The sequence below is a fragment of the Vulpes lagopus genome, chromosome 5 (assembly GCF_018345385.1).
Source record: "Vulpes lagopus strain Blue_001 chromosome 5, ASM1834538v1, whole genome shotgun sequence".
NCBI classification, from domain to species: Eukaryota; Metazoa; Chordata; class Mammalia; order Carnivora; family Canidae; genus Vulpes; species Vulpes lagopus.
In genome coordinates this window covers 58,539,288-58,554,009 of record NC_054828.1, presented here as the reverse complement: position 1 = coordinate 58,554,009, position 14,722 = coordinate 58,539,288, and the positions used below count along the sequence as shown (strand labels likewise).

Genomic DNA, 14,722 nt, shown 5'->3' with positions numbered 1-14,722 from the left:
CAGGCCGTGGGGACCGTGCACCCCACCACCACCCGCTGACACGGAGTTTCAGGATCTTCCAAACACCCAGGCTGCTTAGGATCGGGCAGCTGGCGGGGGGCGGGGGGCCGGGCAGTGGCTTGGGCCCCAAGGCCAAGGCCTGACCTGCTCCACTTCCACCCATGAAGTTCCCTCATGGGTGACATGTGGGGGCCCCTCTTGGCCCCAAGTCACCTGTTTTAGCCCATCAGGCTCTTTTCATACAAAGACTTTAAAATCAGACACTGAGGACGATGTTCAAAGTCTGTCTCGTACGTAACAAAGTTCAAAGCCCTGTGACGTCAGAGCCTTCTGGGGCACGGAGAGCCCAGGGGAGGAACTCAACCGGCTTGGGTGCAATCGCGGCAGGGGTCCCCCAGGCTGCGGGCACGCGGCTGCCTTGAGGAATCCAGGGAGAAACACATACCTCTTTTTTTTTTTCACCTTTTCTTTCTTTTTAAAAAGATTTTATTGGGCAGCCTGGGTGGCTCAGCGGTTTAGTGCCGCCTTCAGCCCAGGGCCTGACCCTGGAGACCTGGGATTGAGTCCCACGTCGGGCTCCCTGCAGGGAGCCTGCTTCTCCCTCTGCCTGTGTCTCTGCCTCACTGTCTCTCGTGAAAAAAAAAATCTTTAAAAAAATAAATCAAAAGATTTTATTTATCTGAGAAAGTGTGTGCATGAGCAGGGGGAGGAGCATAGGAGAGGGAGAGACAGACAGCCCAGGGCAGGCCTTTATCCCAGGGCCCTGAGATCATGAGCTGAGCCAAGGGCAGACACTTGGCTGAGCCACCCAGGCGCCCCTTCCCCATTCATTCTTCATTTACTGTTAATATTTTAGGGATGTTTTTCATGACAGGGTGACACTTTAAATTTAGTAACTGCAGGATTTCTCAGAAAATACCCACAAAAAGACGTTTATCGGACTGATTAGAACAGAACCCGCATTGGCTCACACATTCCTTCACTTGGGACTACCGTATCCAGGCATTTTGGCAGGTGACCAGACTCCAGTGAGTTTCTGATCTAGTGGAGAACAGCAGCGTGCAAACACATAATTACATTAGCCGGTGACCTATACGGCCAAAGAAGTGGGTAGAAGGTACTGTTGTGTATGTAGAATCAAAGAAATGGTTCACTCTTTCCAAGGAAGGGGATCATGAAAAGGTTTACAGATCTAGGAGTTTATAGATGCCTTCTGAGCAGGGTTTTGAAGAAGGTTCCCACGTTTGCCACGTGGACAAGTATAATCCGTCCAGTGATTTCCCATCAGAACCATTTTTTTAAAAAAGACTTTATTTATTCATAGAGATGCAGAGAGGGGGTGGGCAGGAGAGAGAAGCAGGGAGCCCGATGTGGGACTCAATCCAGGGTCTCCAGGATCACGCCCTGGGCTGCAGGCGGCGCTAAACCGCTGTGCCACCAGGGCTGCCCCAGAACCATTTCATTAACCAGAACCTTCTATTGCCTGATATGAATTCTCAGGTCATCTAGAATTTCAATTCTACAAAGTTAATATTTTCATGTAAGCAAGGAAGAAAAAATTTTTTTAAGGCTGGGTGTGGAGCCTACTTAAAAAAAAAACAACAATAAAAAACAAAAGCCTTGAACTTGCGACCCTGAGACCATGACCTGAGCTGAGATAAAAAATCAGATGCTTAACCAACTGAGCCACCCAGGCGCCCCAAGGAAGAACTATTTCTGAGTGAGCTAATAAACCTGGTTTTTTAGGTTTCCTTCTGAGGAATTCTTTTTTGGTAGCTCTTAATACTTTTTAAGCTAGAATAATCATGGATTTGTACAGAAGAAGATAGTTGCTTCACAGGCAAGGGGGAAAATTCATTATCATCTCAACATAATATCTATAATGACATAACAACCAATTTGCAACAGCTGGTCTGTCACATAAGACTAGGGTAAGACAACAAAAGCTGGGCAGCCCCGGTGGCTCAGTGGTTTAGCGCCGCCTTCGGCCCTGGCGTGATCCTGGAGATCCAGGATCGAGTCCCACATCGGGCTCCCTGCATGGGGCCTGCTTCTCCCTCTGCCTGTGTCTCTCTGTCTCTCTCTGTGTCTCAAATAAATAAAATCTTAAAAAAAAAAAAAAAAGGCAACGAAACCTGACTTGACACAGCTATCCGGTATCAATTGGCTTAAGGAAGGAGGGAGATCGATAAAACCTAAGTGAAAAAATACTTGGTGGGTAACTCAATCCCAATTTTAGCACAGATGGCCCCTAAATGAATTGCAAGATGAGAAATTTACCTTGAATAACCTCAGTGGCACAAAGTTTGAGAATGAAAACCAACCAATAACCCTGGAAGACCACAGCTTTGTAGTACAACCTGAAATCTGGCATTGTGATGCCCCCAGCTATGGTTTTCTTTTTTAAAATTCCCCTGGCTATTCGGGGTCTTTTCTGAATGTGAACTGGTGCAGCCACTCTGGAAAACTGTGTGGAGGTTCCTCAAAGAGTTAAAAGTAGAGCTGACCTAGGACCCAGCAATTGCACTGTTGGGGATTTACCCCAAAGATACAGATGCAGTGAAACGCCGGGACACCTGCACCCCGATGTTTCTAGCAGCAATGTCCACAATAGCCAAACTGTGGAAGGAGCTTCGGTGTCCATCGACAGATGATGGATAAAGAAGATGTGGTTTATGTATACAATGGAACATTCCTCAGCCATTAGAAACGACAAATACACCATTTGCTTCAACATGGATGGACCTGGAGGGTATTAAGCTGAGTGAAGTAAGTCAATCAGAGAAGGACAAACATTATATGTTCTCATTCATTTGGGGAATATAAATAATAGTGAAAGGGAATATAAGGGAAGGGAGAGGAAATGTGTGGGAGATATCAGAACGGGAGACAGAACATAAAGACTCCTAACTCTGGGAAACGAACTAGGGGTGGTGGAAGGGGAGGAGGGTGGGGGGTGGGGGTGACTGGGTGATGGGCACTGAGGGGGGCACTTGACGGGATGGGCACTGGGTGTTATTCTGTATGTTGGCAAATTGAACACCAATAAAAAATAAATTTATTATTAAAAAAAAAACCCTGGAAGATATTCACGCAAATGCTTTTGGAATGACAAGCATCTTGAAGGCTTTTAACTCCCCTTTCCAACGAACACCGGCCACCCCTGGCTTAGACCAGAGCAAATGCACAAAGGACAAACTTGACGTTTCACAGCACGATTGCCAGCGTAAGGTTAATTTAAACACCATCTTTTTCTTCCCCTATCAAGGTAGGAAAGGCTACCCTTATTCCCCCTTTCTAATACCTGGTGTGCTGAAGAGTTCTGAAATGCTTGGCCTTTCCCTTTACTACAAAGTAAATGAAACTTGAATTCCAAATATTTTATTATTTATTTATTTTGTTTTAAAGATTTTATTTATTCATTTATGAGAGACAGAGAGAGAGAGGCAGAGACACAGGCAGAGGGAGAAGCAGGCTCCCGGTGGGGACCCCGATGTGGGACTCGATCCCAGGACCCCAGGATCATGCCCTGAGCCAAAGGCAGGTGCTCAGCCACTGAGCCCCCCCAGGTGTCCCGGATTCCAAATATTTTTGTATCTATATTATATTCGGGAACTTGGGAGCTTGACACAAATCCCAGGGGTGTGACACAGGTGCCCAACACGGGGTGTGACACGGTTTGCTTGGAAGATCAGGAAAAGCTTTATAACTTCTAAGGATTCATAAAACCCCAAAGACAAGAACAGCAGGCAATAAATGCCACAAAGTACTTTTTTAGGAGTTCAGGAGAAAGCAGATGGAGAAGTTTGGAGAATTAAGTATAGCTTCAAGAGTAGAAATGGGAGAAGTGTCATGCCCAGATCAGAGCCACCTGGATCCCTGTAAAAATGCCAACCCCCGAGCCCCATGCACTAAATCAAATTCTAGGGGTAAAACTCAAAACCTGCATTTAACAGGCTCCCTTGGTGATTCTGAGGCCCCATTAAAAATTGAAAGCTTGCTGAGCCTGAGGCAGTGAATCTCCAGACAGATCGAGAGGCGCTTGATTTTTAGGCAAAACCATCTCATTTTGCATATAGTCACATGCTTCTATGTTAACAAAATAAACTTCTACATCTTTTTAACTGGCTGCTTAATATCTTAACACCTGACTATATTAGCCCTTGCGTTCAGCCAATGCCCTTTTGTTAGGTGTTCAAAAATACGCAGTTTTATGCGAATCACAGCATCGCTGCCAAAATGACATACAGAATTTCTGACGACACTATTTCATCGTGCAAAAGAAGTCAGAATACCCAATTGTATTACGTAGGGCCACGTACAACAGACTGCTCGTTAACAGACGAGCCTGCAACAGTGCACGGTGGCTCACCATGAGCGATGAGGGTTGGAGGATGGGGCGGGGAGGGATCCAAGAAAAATTTTTCCCACTTCCCTATCCTTCCAGTTTTTTAAAAAACAAAACACCCAATTCTATCAGAGCCTAAGCAGCGGCCCCAGTGCTGAGCCCTGTTTCTGAGCCGCACAACAGCTCATGCAACACTCACAGCTTAGTGTTGAGCAAACCGACTTGGGTGGTGGCACCAGGCCCCAAACCCAGGTGTGTGTGATTTTTTGTGTGTGTGTGTGCGTGATTCTGAAACCTGTATTCCTCCGATGATGCCAGGCTGCTCTCACGGGCCTGAAAGCGCCGGGGGGCAGGGGGGGGGCGGGCTAGAGGCAGCCTCAGCGCAGGGCAAACGTTCCCAGCAGCTGTTTCAATGTCATGTTGCTACGGTCACACCGGGGGCATCAGCCAGCTGCCACCTGGCTGCGACCGACTGAGCCAGGACGAGACCCCGGCCTGAGGGCTGGCACCCGGGTCAGGCTCTCTGCTCCCATGGTTTCCCACGGGGTGGCCTGGTCCCCGGGGGCTGCTGGGCTGATGAGGCTTGTCCGTGTGTCTGCGAGGCCACGACGCTCCGGTGTCCGGGGATGCGGCACCGCTGCCCCCCCCCCCCCAGGTGCCCACCCGGGGCTAAGGCGGGCTCCGTGGGCTCTGCTAAGGCTGCTTCGCCTTCCCGAGAGGGAGCCAAACGCCTGACGCCACGGCCTCGATTTCACTGGTGCACGTTCCTGTTCACACACTCACACTCACACACAGCTTAGCACACAGCTCCGAGGCCGCACGTTAGCTAGTGGTGGGGTGAACACAGCCCGCTGCCCACCCGAGTCACGTTAAACGCCTGGCCTCCGAACGTCATGTGTCCCCCGGCTCTGGAGCGGGGGGCAAAGAGGTTCCTGCCAAGGGGCTCATTCCAGAAACCACACACACACGTGCACACACACACGGGCAAACAGGGACCCAAAGCCAAGGTCTCCAAGTTGCCTCTGCTTGCTCGGCCACATCCTCATTCCCAGCTCACAGCCCTGGTTTGTAAAACCCGCCCCAACAGGGACCGCGCCCCTAAGCACAGTGCCTGCGCTGCACTGCTCTAGCTCTCCACGACGTGCTCTAGCTCCCCACGACGTGCAAAACGTCAACGATGACCAGAAATATCAAGGGCAGGCGCCCCAGGCCTCAGGCATGGGTTGCGCTGTGGGGAACCCCCTCCCTCCCCCGTGGGGACCCGGACCCAGGAGGACGGTGAGGGCCCAGGAGGCGGCGTGGACACGGCCAGGCTATCACGCGCTCCCTTAGCTTTGCAGACAGCTCCCTGATTCCTGGACCGGGGCCTCGGCCCCCTGAGGGGGGGATCTGGAGTGGGTGCGCCTCAGGGCACCCGGCGCTGGGGGCTTTCCAGGCATCACTCACCCTCTGCCTGTGGGAGCGACAGAAAACACCGGGCAACCCCCCACCCCGCACACCTGTCTGGGACCCCAGGTCACGCCCGTGCCCTCCCTTGGTGGCCGACCCCCGCGGTGCTCAGGTGGGGGTCAGGAGCACCCCGTCAAGAGCTGGTCCTCGCCCAGCCGCGGTGACAGCCGCTGGATCCTCATGGGGCTGCTCTTGTCCGGGCCAGAGGGGCTTGGCGGCAGGGCCCGCGCTGCAGACGGAGACCGGGGCGCCCCGGGACCCCAGTGCTGCAGGGCCAGGGGGAGCTGCCTGGAGGCGGCCGGGCGATGCCCAGAGCCACGCAGGACCACGGGTTTGAGTGCAGGTTGCCATGCGGGGAACTCCCGGGCAGCTTTAGGGTCCGCGGCTCCTGCCACCCTGGGGCGGTCCTGGTGTGGGGGCCCAGGGGCGCTGTGGGCCCCACAGCCCGCGCCCCGGATCCGGAGCCTCAGCCCCGGCACTTTCCCAATGAGCTGTGGGCGGCAGATGCCAGGGGGCCGCCGCCTCTCGTCCTGGCTCCCCGCATGCCATCCGCCCGTGGCCAGGCCCGGACGAGGAGGCGGCGGTCCGCTGAGTGTGCCAGCCCTGCCATCCGGTCCTCCCCGGCCCATCCCCCTGGCTGGACACGACCCCCCACGGCCACCCCGGTCCTTCCCCAAGCCTGTGTATTTTCTTCTTCATGCATTTTTCATTAAGATCGTAAATTTAGGGACACTGGGGGGGGGGGGGGCTCAGCGGTTTGGTGCCTTTGTCCCAGGACGTGACCCCCAGGACCCGGGATCGAGTCCCACATCGGGCTCCCTGCAGGGAGCCTGCTTCTGCCTCTGCCTGTGTCTCTGCCTCCCTCTCTCTGTGTGTCTCATGAATAAATAAATAAAATCTTAAAAAAAAAAGATTGTAAATTTAATTATTCCCTTGCATAATGTCTGTCTTGACTAGAACACAACATCCAGAGCACCCCCCGCATGCTCACTATTTGTCGGGTTTGTGCGTTCAGTGCGTGGCTATGCTCTTAGCTAACAGTGCCTGGTGCGCAGCAGGTGGCCAATAAATGTCTACGCAGCCTTCCACGGTTACTGAAGCGGCTCCGGGACTACTTCTTCGTAAACGCTGGCACATCAGATCCAAATTCCTCCCTCGTCCTCCCTCCGCCCAGACTGTTCACCACCTGCGGACAGGTGCTCTCATTGGCAGCAGGCCCCTCGCTGTGCCCCCTGGCTCAGCCTCGTCCTTGCTGCTGCCCACCTTGCCCTAGAACACGTCACTGGACTTTCAGCCTTTTCAAATCTTGTGCATTCCCCAAAACCTAATTCCAGAAGTTTCCCTGGATTGCTCAGATCCACGCTAATTTCTCCTCTAAGGTATTTTTATAAAATGACACTGCACGCTTTGGTGTTAGAAGAACATCCGGGGCAGTGATGGCTCCATAAAACCCAACTCTCCCTTTCGGTTGGTTTTCTAAGGGTTTCACATGAACAGTCTTGTTTTCTCAACAGTGTTGTCGGCACGGCTCGCGTGGTCAGAGCCCCCTCTCTTGGCTGCCGTACACCACGGCCAGCCACCAGGGTTCAGGTGGGGCCAGTAGGGGCCCGGGTCACTACGGTTGACACCACACCCGGGGCCTTGTTGAGCTCAGGTGTGGTCACCTACTCTGGCCCATGAGATGTGGGTGGAAACGACACACATGGCATTTCTGGGAAGAAGCTACAGGAGCCAGTGTAGGGTGGCCACCTCCTTTGGCTCCATTGCAAGACAGGCAGCATTTGGCAGAAGTTGCTCGGTCAGCCTAGGTCCTGGGGGAAGATGGCAGGGAACAGGGTCACAACTGACCTGTGATACACGTGTAACGTGAGAAAGATATAAGCCTTCATGTTGTTGTCATCACCCATTGAGATTTGGGGTTTTAAAAGTTTCTGGGCTAGAGTTTAGCTTCTCCTATCTGTTATGCCCTCCGTAGCAAACCCACCCCAAGGGATCCTTCCTGCCACCGAATGCTCATCATTCTTAAGACAAAACACTGGTAATCTGCAATTTTTTTTCCCCCAGATAGGTTTTGTGGGGATGACACAGAGGTGAGGAAAGTTTAAAAACATTGCTTTAAAACTACTCACGTGGGGAGGGGGCGCCTGGGTGGTTGAGCCAGTTAAGCCATCAACTCTTGGTTTGGGCTCAGGTCGTGATCTCAGGGTGGTGGGATGGAGCCCCACGTCAGGCTCCATGCAGGGCATGGAGTCTGCTCTCTCTCCCTCTCCCTTTGCAACCCCTGAACCCCACCCCATGCCTGTGCTCATTCTAAATAATAATAATAAATAATAATAATATCATGGTAAGACATCATTGGCAAAGCCTATCTCTTAGGATTTTTTTTCCCCCGGATCATCTCATCATATCTGCCTGTATCATCAAATAGTATTTGTACATAGACACGACTCCAGAGCTGAAATAATACTTTGAGTTCCAGAAGTGCAAAGTTGGACATGAATCGACAAAAATGGGCAAGAAAGGACCTAAATACATGTCACATGGAAGCAATGTGGGACGGCCTGAAGCCAGGTAAACCGATGCACTCAAGTACAGGCATAGGCAAAGCGGTAGCCCCGGTGGCTCCTGGAACCCAGGCCTGCCTGACCTCAGGAGCCAGGAACAGGCCAGCAAAGGCTTTGCTAACCCACGGCTAGGAGACCGAGCTGAGAGCAGCAGCCAGCACCGTAGCCAGCAGCTGCAGCCCTGCTGGACTAAGTGCTTCCCTGCTTACAGATGCTTCTGGACAAAAAGCAGATACATCTTCACTGTGAAAGCTACTGTCCTGTACAAAGGCTTAGTCTTCCATTTCCCCATTTATTCATTCAATAAATAGGTATGGGGTCCCGAGCCTGAGTCTAGCATTTAGTCAGCTGGAACAATTGTAAGTCACTGATGATACTGGCCTGGAAAACACTGATTTTCTATTTTTTTCAAGTACTTTGGGATGTCTTTTTTTTTTTTTTTTTTAAGTAATCTCTACACCCAACATGGGGCTGGAACTCACAACCTTGTGATCAAGAGTTTCACCCTCTGTTGACTGAGCCAGCTGGGCTGTCGCCTGATTTTCTGATTTCTGAGGTCACTCTCATCATCTGGGGGGGGAAAAAGTCCACATGAAGCACAATGTCTTATAAACTTTCCATTATTTGGGAGGGGGGATCAATCAAATGTGAATCAAATCCCATGGCTCTGCTGTTTATCCTGCAATAGTTCCCCAGGGCATTAAGATAGAACCCAAGCCCTCAGCATGGCACGTCTGTCCTCAGTCTGTCCGCTTGCTGCCTCAGCATCCTCCCCACAATCGCAATCCCATACACCAGGCTCTAGGCATTCTTAATTATGTGTCATCCTCAAAGGAGCCAACCACCTGCCTCTACCTTTAATGCATGCTATTTCTTCTTACTGGATAAATAATCCTCTGTCCACCCATCAAAGCAGCTACCTTCCACTGGCCTTTTCAAGGCTCAACCAAAAGCCAACACTTTTCTTACCCTTCTCCTCCTCCTTCAGTCCTATCCCTTGCCAGCCTGAATTACTCTCCCTTCTGAACCTTCATGGGACTTTTGCAGCCTCTCTCCTAACGCTTATTGAAACCACAGGTTTTCCTGCAACAAGGGATGGTGTATCTTTGGGCTTGCAGAACCTCATACAGTGCCTGGCACATACGTAGTAGACGATCGATACATGATCGTTGAGTGGATTGGTGACTGGATAAATTAACAACAACTCAGAAGTCCAGTTGGAGCTGCGGTCACCCCCGGTCCAGAGACTAGATGGAAAAGTCTGCAGCTAGTCTACAAAGTACCATTTGGGTGGGATCTGAAAAGAATCCAATTTCCTAGATTGCAATCCCAAAGCACATGAACCCTCTTGGAGCATTACCATGGGAGCGTGCGGATGTCCAAACCAAATATCTGGCTTTGAGTGAGACTCTTCCCACATTATGGGAGTTGGGATTTCATCTGCTTACACATTTGTCCCTAAGCGTGGCACTAATGTTCTGAAATGATATCTAGGTTCCATTTTATTTCTTCCTGAACAGGTGAATGGGATGGGAGAGGGTGTTGGAGATTGCAGTTTCCAAGTCAAGGATTCTTCTGATTGCTGAGAGACATTTCCTTGTTTCATTGAAAAACAGGAAAAACTTGAAGATGCATTGAGTTCAGATAAACTTTCTTTTCTTCTTAAATTTCAAAACTAGTCACAACTCCCAGAGAAGCAGAGAGCATCTTGTCTCATTAATCATCAACCAGCAACCCAAACAAGAGGATCCTAGGAAATTCCTCTGCTTTTCTGCTCTAGCAAATCTACCCTCATGAGTCCTCCTGCTCTATTCCCAGGTCAGAGGCTGAATCTGTTCCCCTTCCTCTAAACATTTTAGTTTTTGAGCTGTAAATTATAAGAAGTTTTTAAAAATTGAGTTTTAAGAACTGGCCATCATTCTCATACCCCAACCACCATAATCTCCCTATATTCCTCTCTAGTTTTCGTCATCTTTTTTTTTTTTTTTCATATAGAGACAGGAAACTTGTTTTTGAATCCCCAAAGTGAAAACCTCTAGAGGCCTCATACTATAAAAAGCTGAGAACTTCCCTTTTTGGTCCCCCGGGAGAGAAGTCAAACGTAATCAGATCATCACAGTTGAGCAATCATAGTAGCCACGTTGACTATTAACTTAAAACACAAACAGGGCTTAAGGAGATTTTTTAAATCTTATTTTAAAGGATGCAATAATTACAGCTAGCGCTACTCATTAATTGTCCACTTGAGAGTTCTCCTTGATGGTGCGTCAGGAGCGTGCTCACTCGGTATTGATGTTCCAGTTCTTTCTTCCCAGTTGTTTGGATTTCTTAGGAGTTCCTGTAGGTGTCACAGAGCTGTGATTTGTGAGGAGGTCAACGCAGATCCATCTGACCCAGAAAAAGATCATTTGCTGGAGGCTGGCTTCTCCTTACTGCCTATTTATTATGACCCTAAAAAACTCATCTTTTAGTGGCAAGGAATAATGGCAATTTATTATAGGTTTCCTCATGAGCTACTTGGGAGGACAGAACTTTTCCTTTCAATCATCCCACTCCCTGCACCTGTGCCCTAAAACGCTTTCATTTGAGAGTGAAGTGAGCCGGAGTCGGGACAGAAGGATGTGGAGCCCCTGACAGCAGGAGGCCTGCAGTCGCCAGGAGGACTGCAGGCCTGCAGTCGCCAACCCGAGATGAGGTTCCCTCAAGGACTCCACTCAGCCAAAAGCCAGGGCACCTGATGGATTGGTGGAATTAACGAAGGTGGACTTCTCACTAGTACCGCTGTTCTGAGATTTAAATCTCGTAAAGGAATCAATAGTAGTAAAGACATCAAAACCAATATTTCAGTGACACACCATCTGCCTCGAAACAGCATCTGGATTTATTTTATTTAAATTCAATTAACATATAATGTATTATTGGTTTCAGAGGTAGAGCTCAGTGAGTCCTCAGTCTTATTTAACACCCAGCGCTCATTACATCAGGTGCCCTCCTTAATCCCCATCACCCAGTTACCCCATCCCCCCACCCCTCCCCTCCAGCAACTCTGTCTCCTATGATTAAAAGTCACTAATGGTTTGTCTCCCTGATTTCATCTTATTTTTTCTTCTCTTCCCCTATGATCCAGTTTTGTTTCTTAAATTCCGCATATGAGGGAGATCATATGGTAACTGTATTTTTCTGATTGACTTATTTTCCTTGGCATAATACCCTCCAGTTCCATCCATGGTGCTGTAAATGACAAGATTTCATTTTTTTTTGATGGCTGAGTAATCTTCCATCGTGTGTATACACACACACATACACACACACACACACACACACACCCCACACCTTCTTTATCCATTCATCTGTCAATAGACAGCATTTGGGATTTCTTAAAAGATACTCAGTATCCCTATGGCGGCACTTTATATACTGACGCAGGTTCTAGAATCAAATTGCCAGGGTTTAACCCCTGGCCACTTATTAGCCATGTGGTATTGGGCAAGTTGCTTAATCTGCCTGACTGGATCACTTTTATTGTCTTTGTTATGGGATTAAGAATACCCACACCTCATGGGGCTGCTCTCTTTTAATCCCCACAAGCTTTACGGACAGTGCCAGAAACGTGGTAAGCGCACGTCTGCTGGAGGGCCTCAAGTGCGCAGAACTGGCTGAGGACAAACTTTAGGCTCTAGCAGGTGACGCAACAGTGGAGCAATTAAAGAAAAATTTCAAATGTAAAGTGTCCATACGTATGGATAGAGACCTTTTGCCAAGAGTCAGCAGCAATGTATGTTCCAGATCTGCAGCTCAGATATGCTCAGAAAGACCAATACCCACTTAAGGGTTTTTTTTTTTTTTAAATAGAAGGATGGACCCACAAAGTAGAAGGGGTTATCTTGAGAAAACAGGTCCTTCAAAATCTGTTAGCAAACAGTCACAAACATTCTCATCACCAGACATCCAGTGAGTTTACTTTTTCAATCCCAGCCCTGAGTCCCATGGAGAATTCCCAGGATGAGATGCCTGAGGTTGGTGTCAAGCCTGGAATCTGCATGCACACAGGGCCAGAGGGCAGGTTAGGAAACCGGTCACCTCAGCTCATTGCGCTGAACCATTAACCATAAACACGTCTTTCACGTCTTCTTACGTGTCTTATTGCCAAAGTGATTGAAGCCATCACACAGATTTTTTTTTTTTTAACTATCTCCAGGCTAATGAGGCTGGAAACCACGTTAGGATTTCCAGTCTGGAGAGGCTCCAACTCACCCCTGAAAGAGCACAACCCAAGAGCTTGTAGATAAAGAATTGGCTCATTAAGGAACCAATGACATAAAACTGGTTCAATAGGAGTGGGTCGAAGTCAACAAAAGGGAGGGGACTGTCCCAGATTATGAGACTCCAAGAGACATTAACACAATATGCAACGTGTGGACCTTGACTGGAAAAAAAAAAAAAACACAAAAACCCCATAAGTTATACAAAGGCATTCTTGGGATCATTGGAGAATTTTTAAATAGAATATGTTATTCATTAATATTTTTGTTAGTTTAATAGCAGTATGTTGTGGTAAGGTAGGATGAAGTCATTTTTTGGTGACGCATGCTGAAGTCTTTAGAGACAATGTGGCATGTCACTTACCATTTCTAATAGGTTAGCAAAACCTATAGAGCTCAGACAAGGCAAATGTGGTTCTACATGAAGACTGTGTGAATATTTATTTTGCTATGTTTGCAATTTTTCTATAGGTTTGAAAAACTGCAAAATAAAGAGCTGGGGAGAAGGGAGGTTTCGAAACAGTAAAGGTGAGGAATCATGGCCTGACCCACTGGCTCCTGCAGCGTATGAAGGTGAGACGCAGGATGGAGAAAAGTCAGAGTTGTTCACCTGAAAGGTGAGGCCATCAGGAAGGGAGTGGGGGTCTGGAGGAAAAAAAAAGTCACAGGATGCCTTTTCCCAAAGAAAACACAGAATTATCCTCCAAAAGGAGTTTAGAAATTACTAGGCGCACTACCTCAAACCAAAGCACCTAGTTAGCTTCTTACAGCTCCACAAATAAGAAAAATCATCCCAGTGTAAACATGAATGTGAACTAAAGGACATTTTTTTTTTTAATTTTTACCACAACCGGAAAACAAACCACAAAAATATTTTTACTCTCATGATTTATGTAACCATTGAGCCTTCGGATCCCCAAGCCATGAAGCCCACGAAGTCCAAGTGACTAACATAGGATACAAATAAGGAATCGGGAAAGCTTGGGTGTTGGGCAACTGAATCATGACTCCCATCTCTTCCTCAAGATTGGACTTTGGATCAGGGGGAAAAAGGAATGTAAATGGTTGGAATTCTTCTATCTGCCTCAATTTGATCACCATTCCCCTGCAGGCCTTCCTTGGAACAGAGCAGCAAAACTATTACGGGGGAGGGAGGGCAAGGGGGGGGGCAGGGACAGTGGCTGCTGAGCTGCCCAGTCTGAGCGACAAGGGCCTACCACTGTCACTTGGCCCCACAGACACTCAGGAGAGGCCCTACTTGACCCCATGGACGTCAGTGCAGGGCCACAGGTTTGTGGCTTTCACAGGTCCTTTCAATTTATCCTTTAACAACAACAACAAAACCACAGCACGTATTTGCTTCTTAGGTCAATGAACCTGAGAAGCTATATGATTATCACTCGAGCACTTTCAAAGTAGTGGTGGATATGAGATTTACTTACATTTCTGTTTCTGTTCATTTTTAATGCAGCCAAGAATATGAACATACTTCAACACTATAGCTCTAGGTGGTACCCAGCACCATCAGCTGGTGCTAATTTTTTAAATAAGATTTTATTTATTTATTCCTGAAAGACCCAGAGAGAGAGGCCGAGACACAGGCAGAGGGACAAGCAGGCTCCCTGCGGGGAGCCCAATGGGGGACTTGATCCCAGGATCCCGGGATCACTCTGAACCCAAAGCAGATCTCAACCACCGAACCACCCAGGCATCCCTGGTGCTAATTTTTTTTTTTAAAGATTTTATCTTTGGGGTGCTTAGGTGGCTCGGTCAAGTAAGCGTCTGACTCTGGCACAGGCCATAATCATCTCAGGGGGGTCATGGGATCAAGCCCTGTGTCAGGCTCTCTGCTCCATGGGGAATCTGCTTGTCCCTCTCCTTCCGCTCCTGCCGTGGGCTCAAACTCTTTTTCTAATTCTCTCTCAAGTAAATAAATCTTAAAAATATAAAAATGAAAATAAAGATGTTATTTTTAAGTAATCTCTTAACCCAATGTGGGGCTTGAACTCATGACCCCCGAGACCAAGAGTGGGGGCTCCACCCCGGGGAGGCGCCCAGCTGGTGCTGATTAATTCCTCTAACAAAGTAGCAATTTGCTT

General features: G+C 48.6%; 1 protein-coding gene across 2 annotated transcripts in view; it reads right to left on the bottom strand.

Moving 5' to 3' along the window:
• The window catches only part of CPM (carboxypeptidase M), a 75,313-nt gene that overhangs the window by 29,006 nt on the left and 31,585 nt on the right, over nt 1-14,722 (bottom strand). The gene's annotated exons all lie outside the window — the stretch shown is intronic.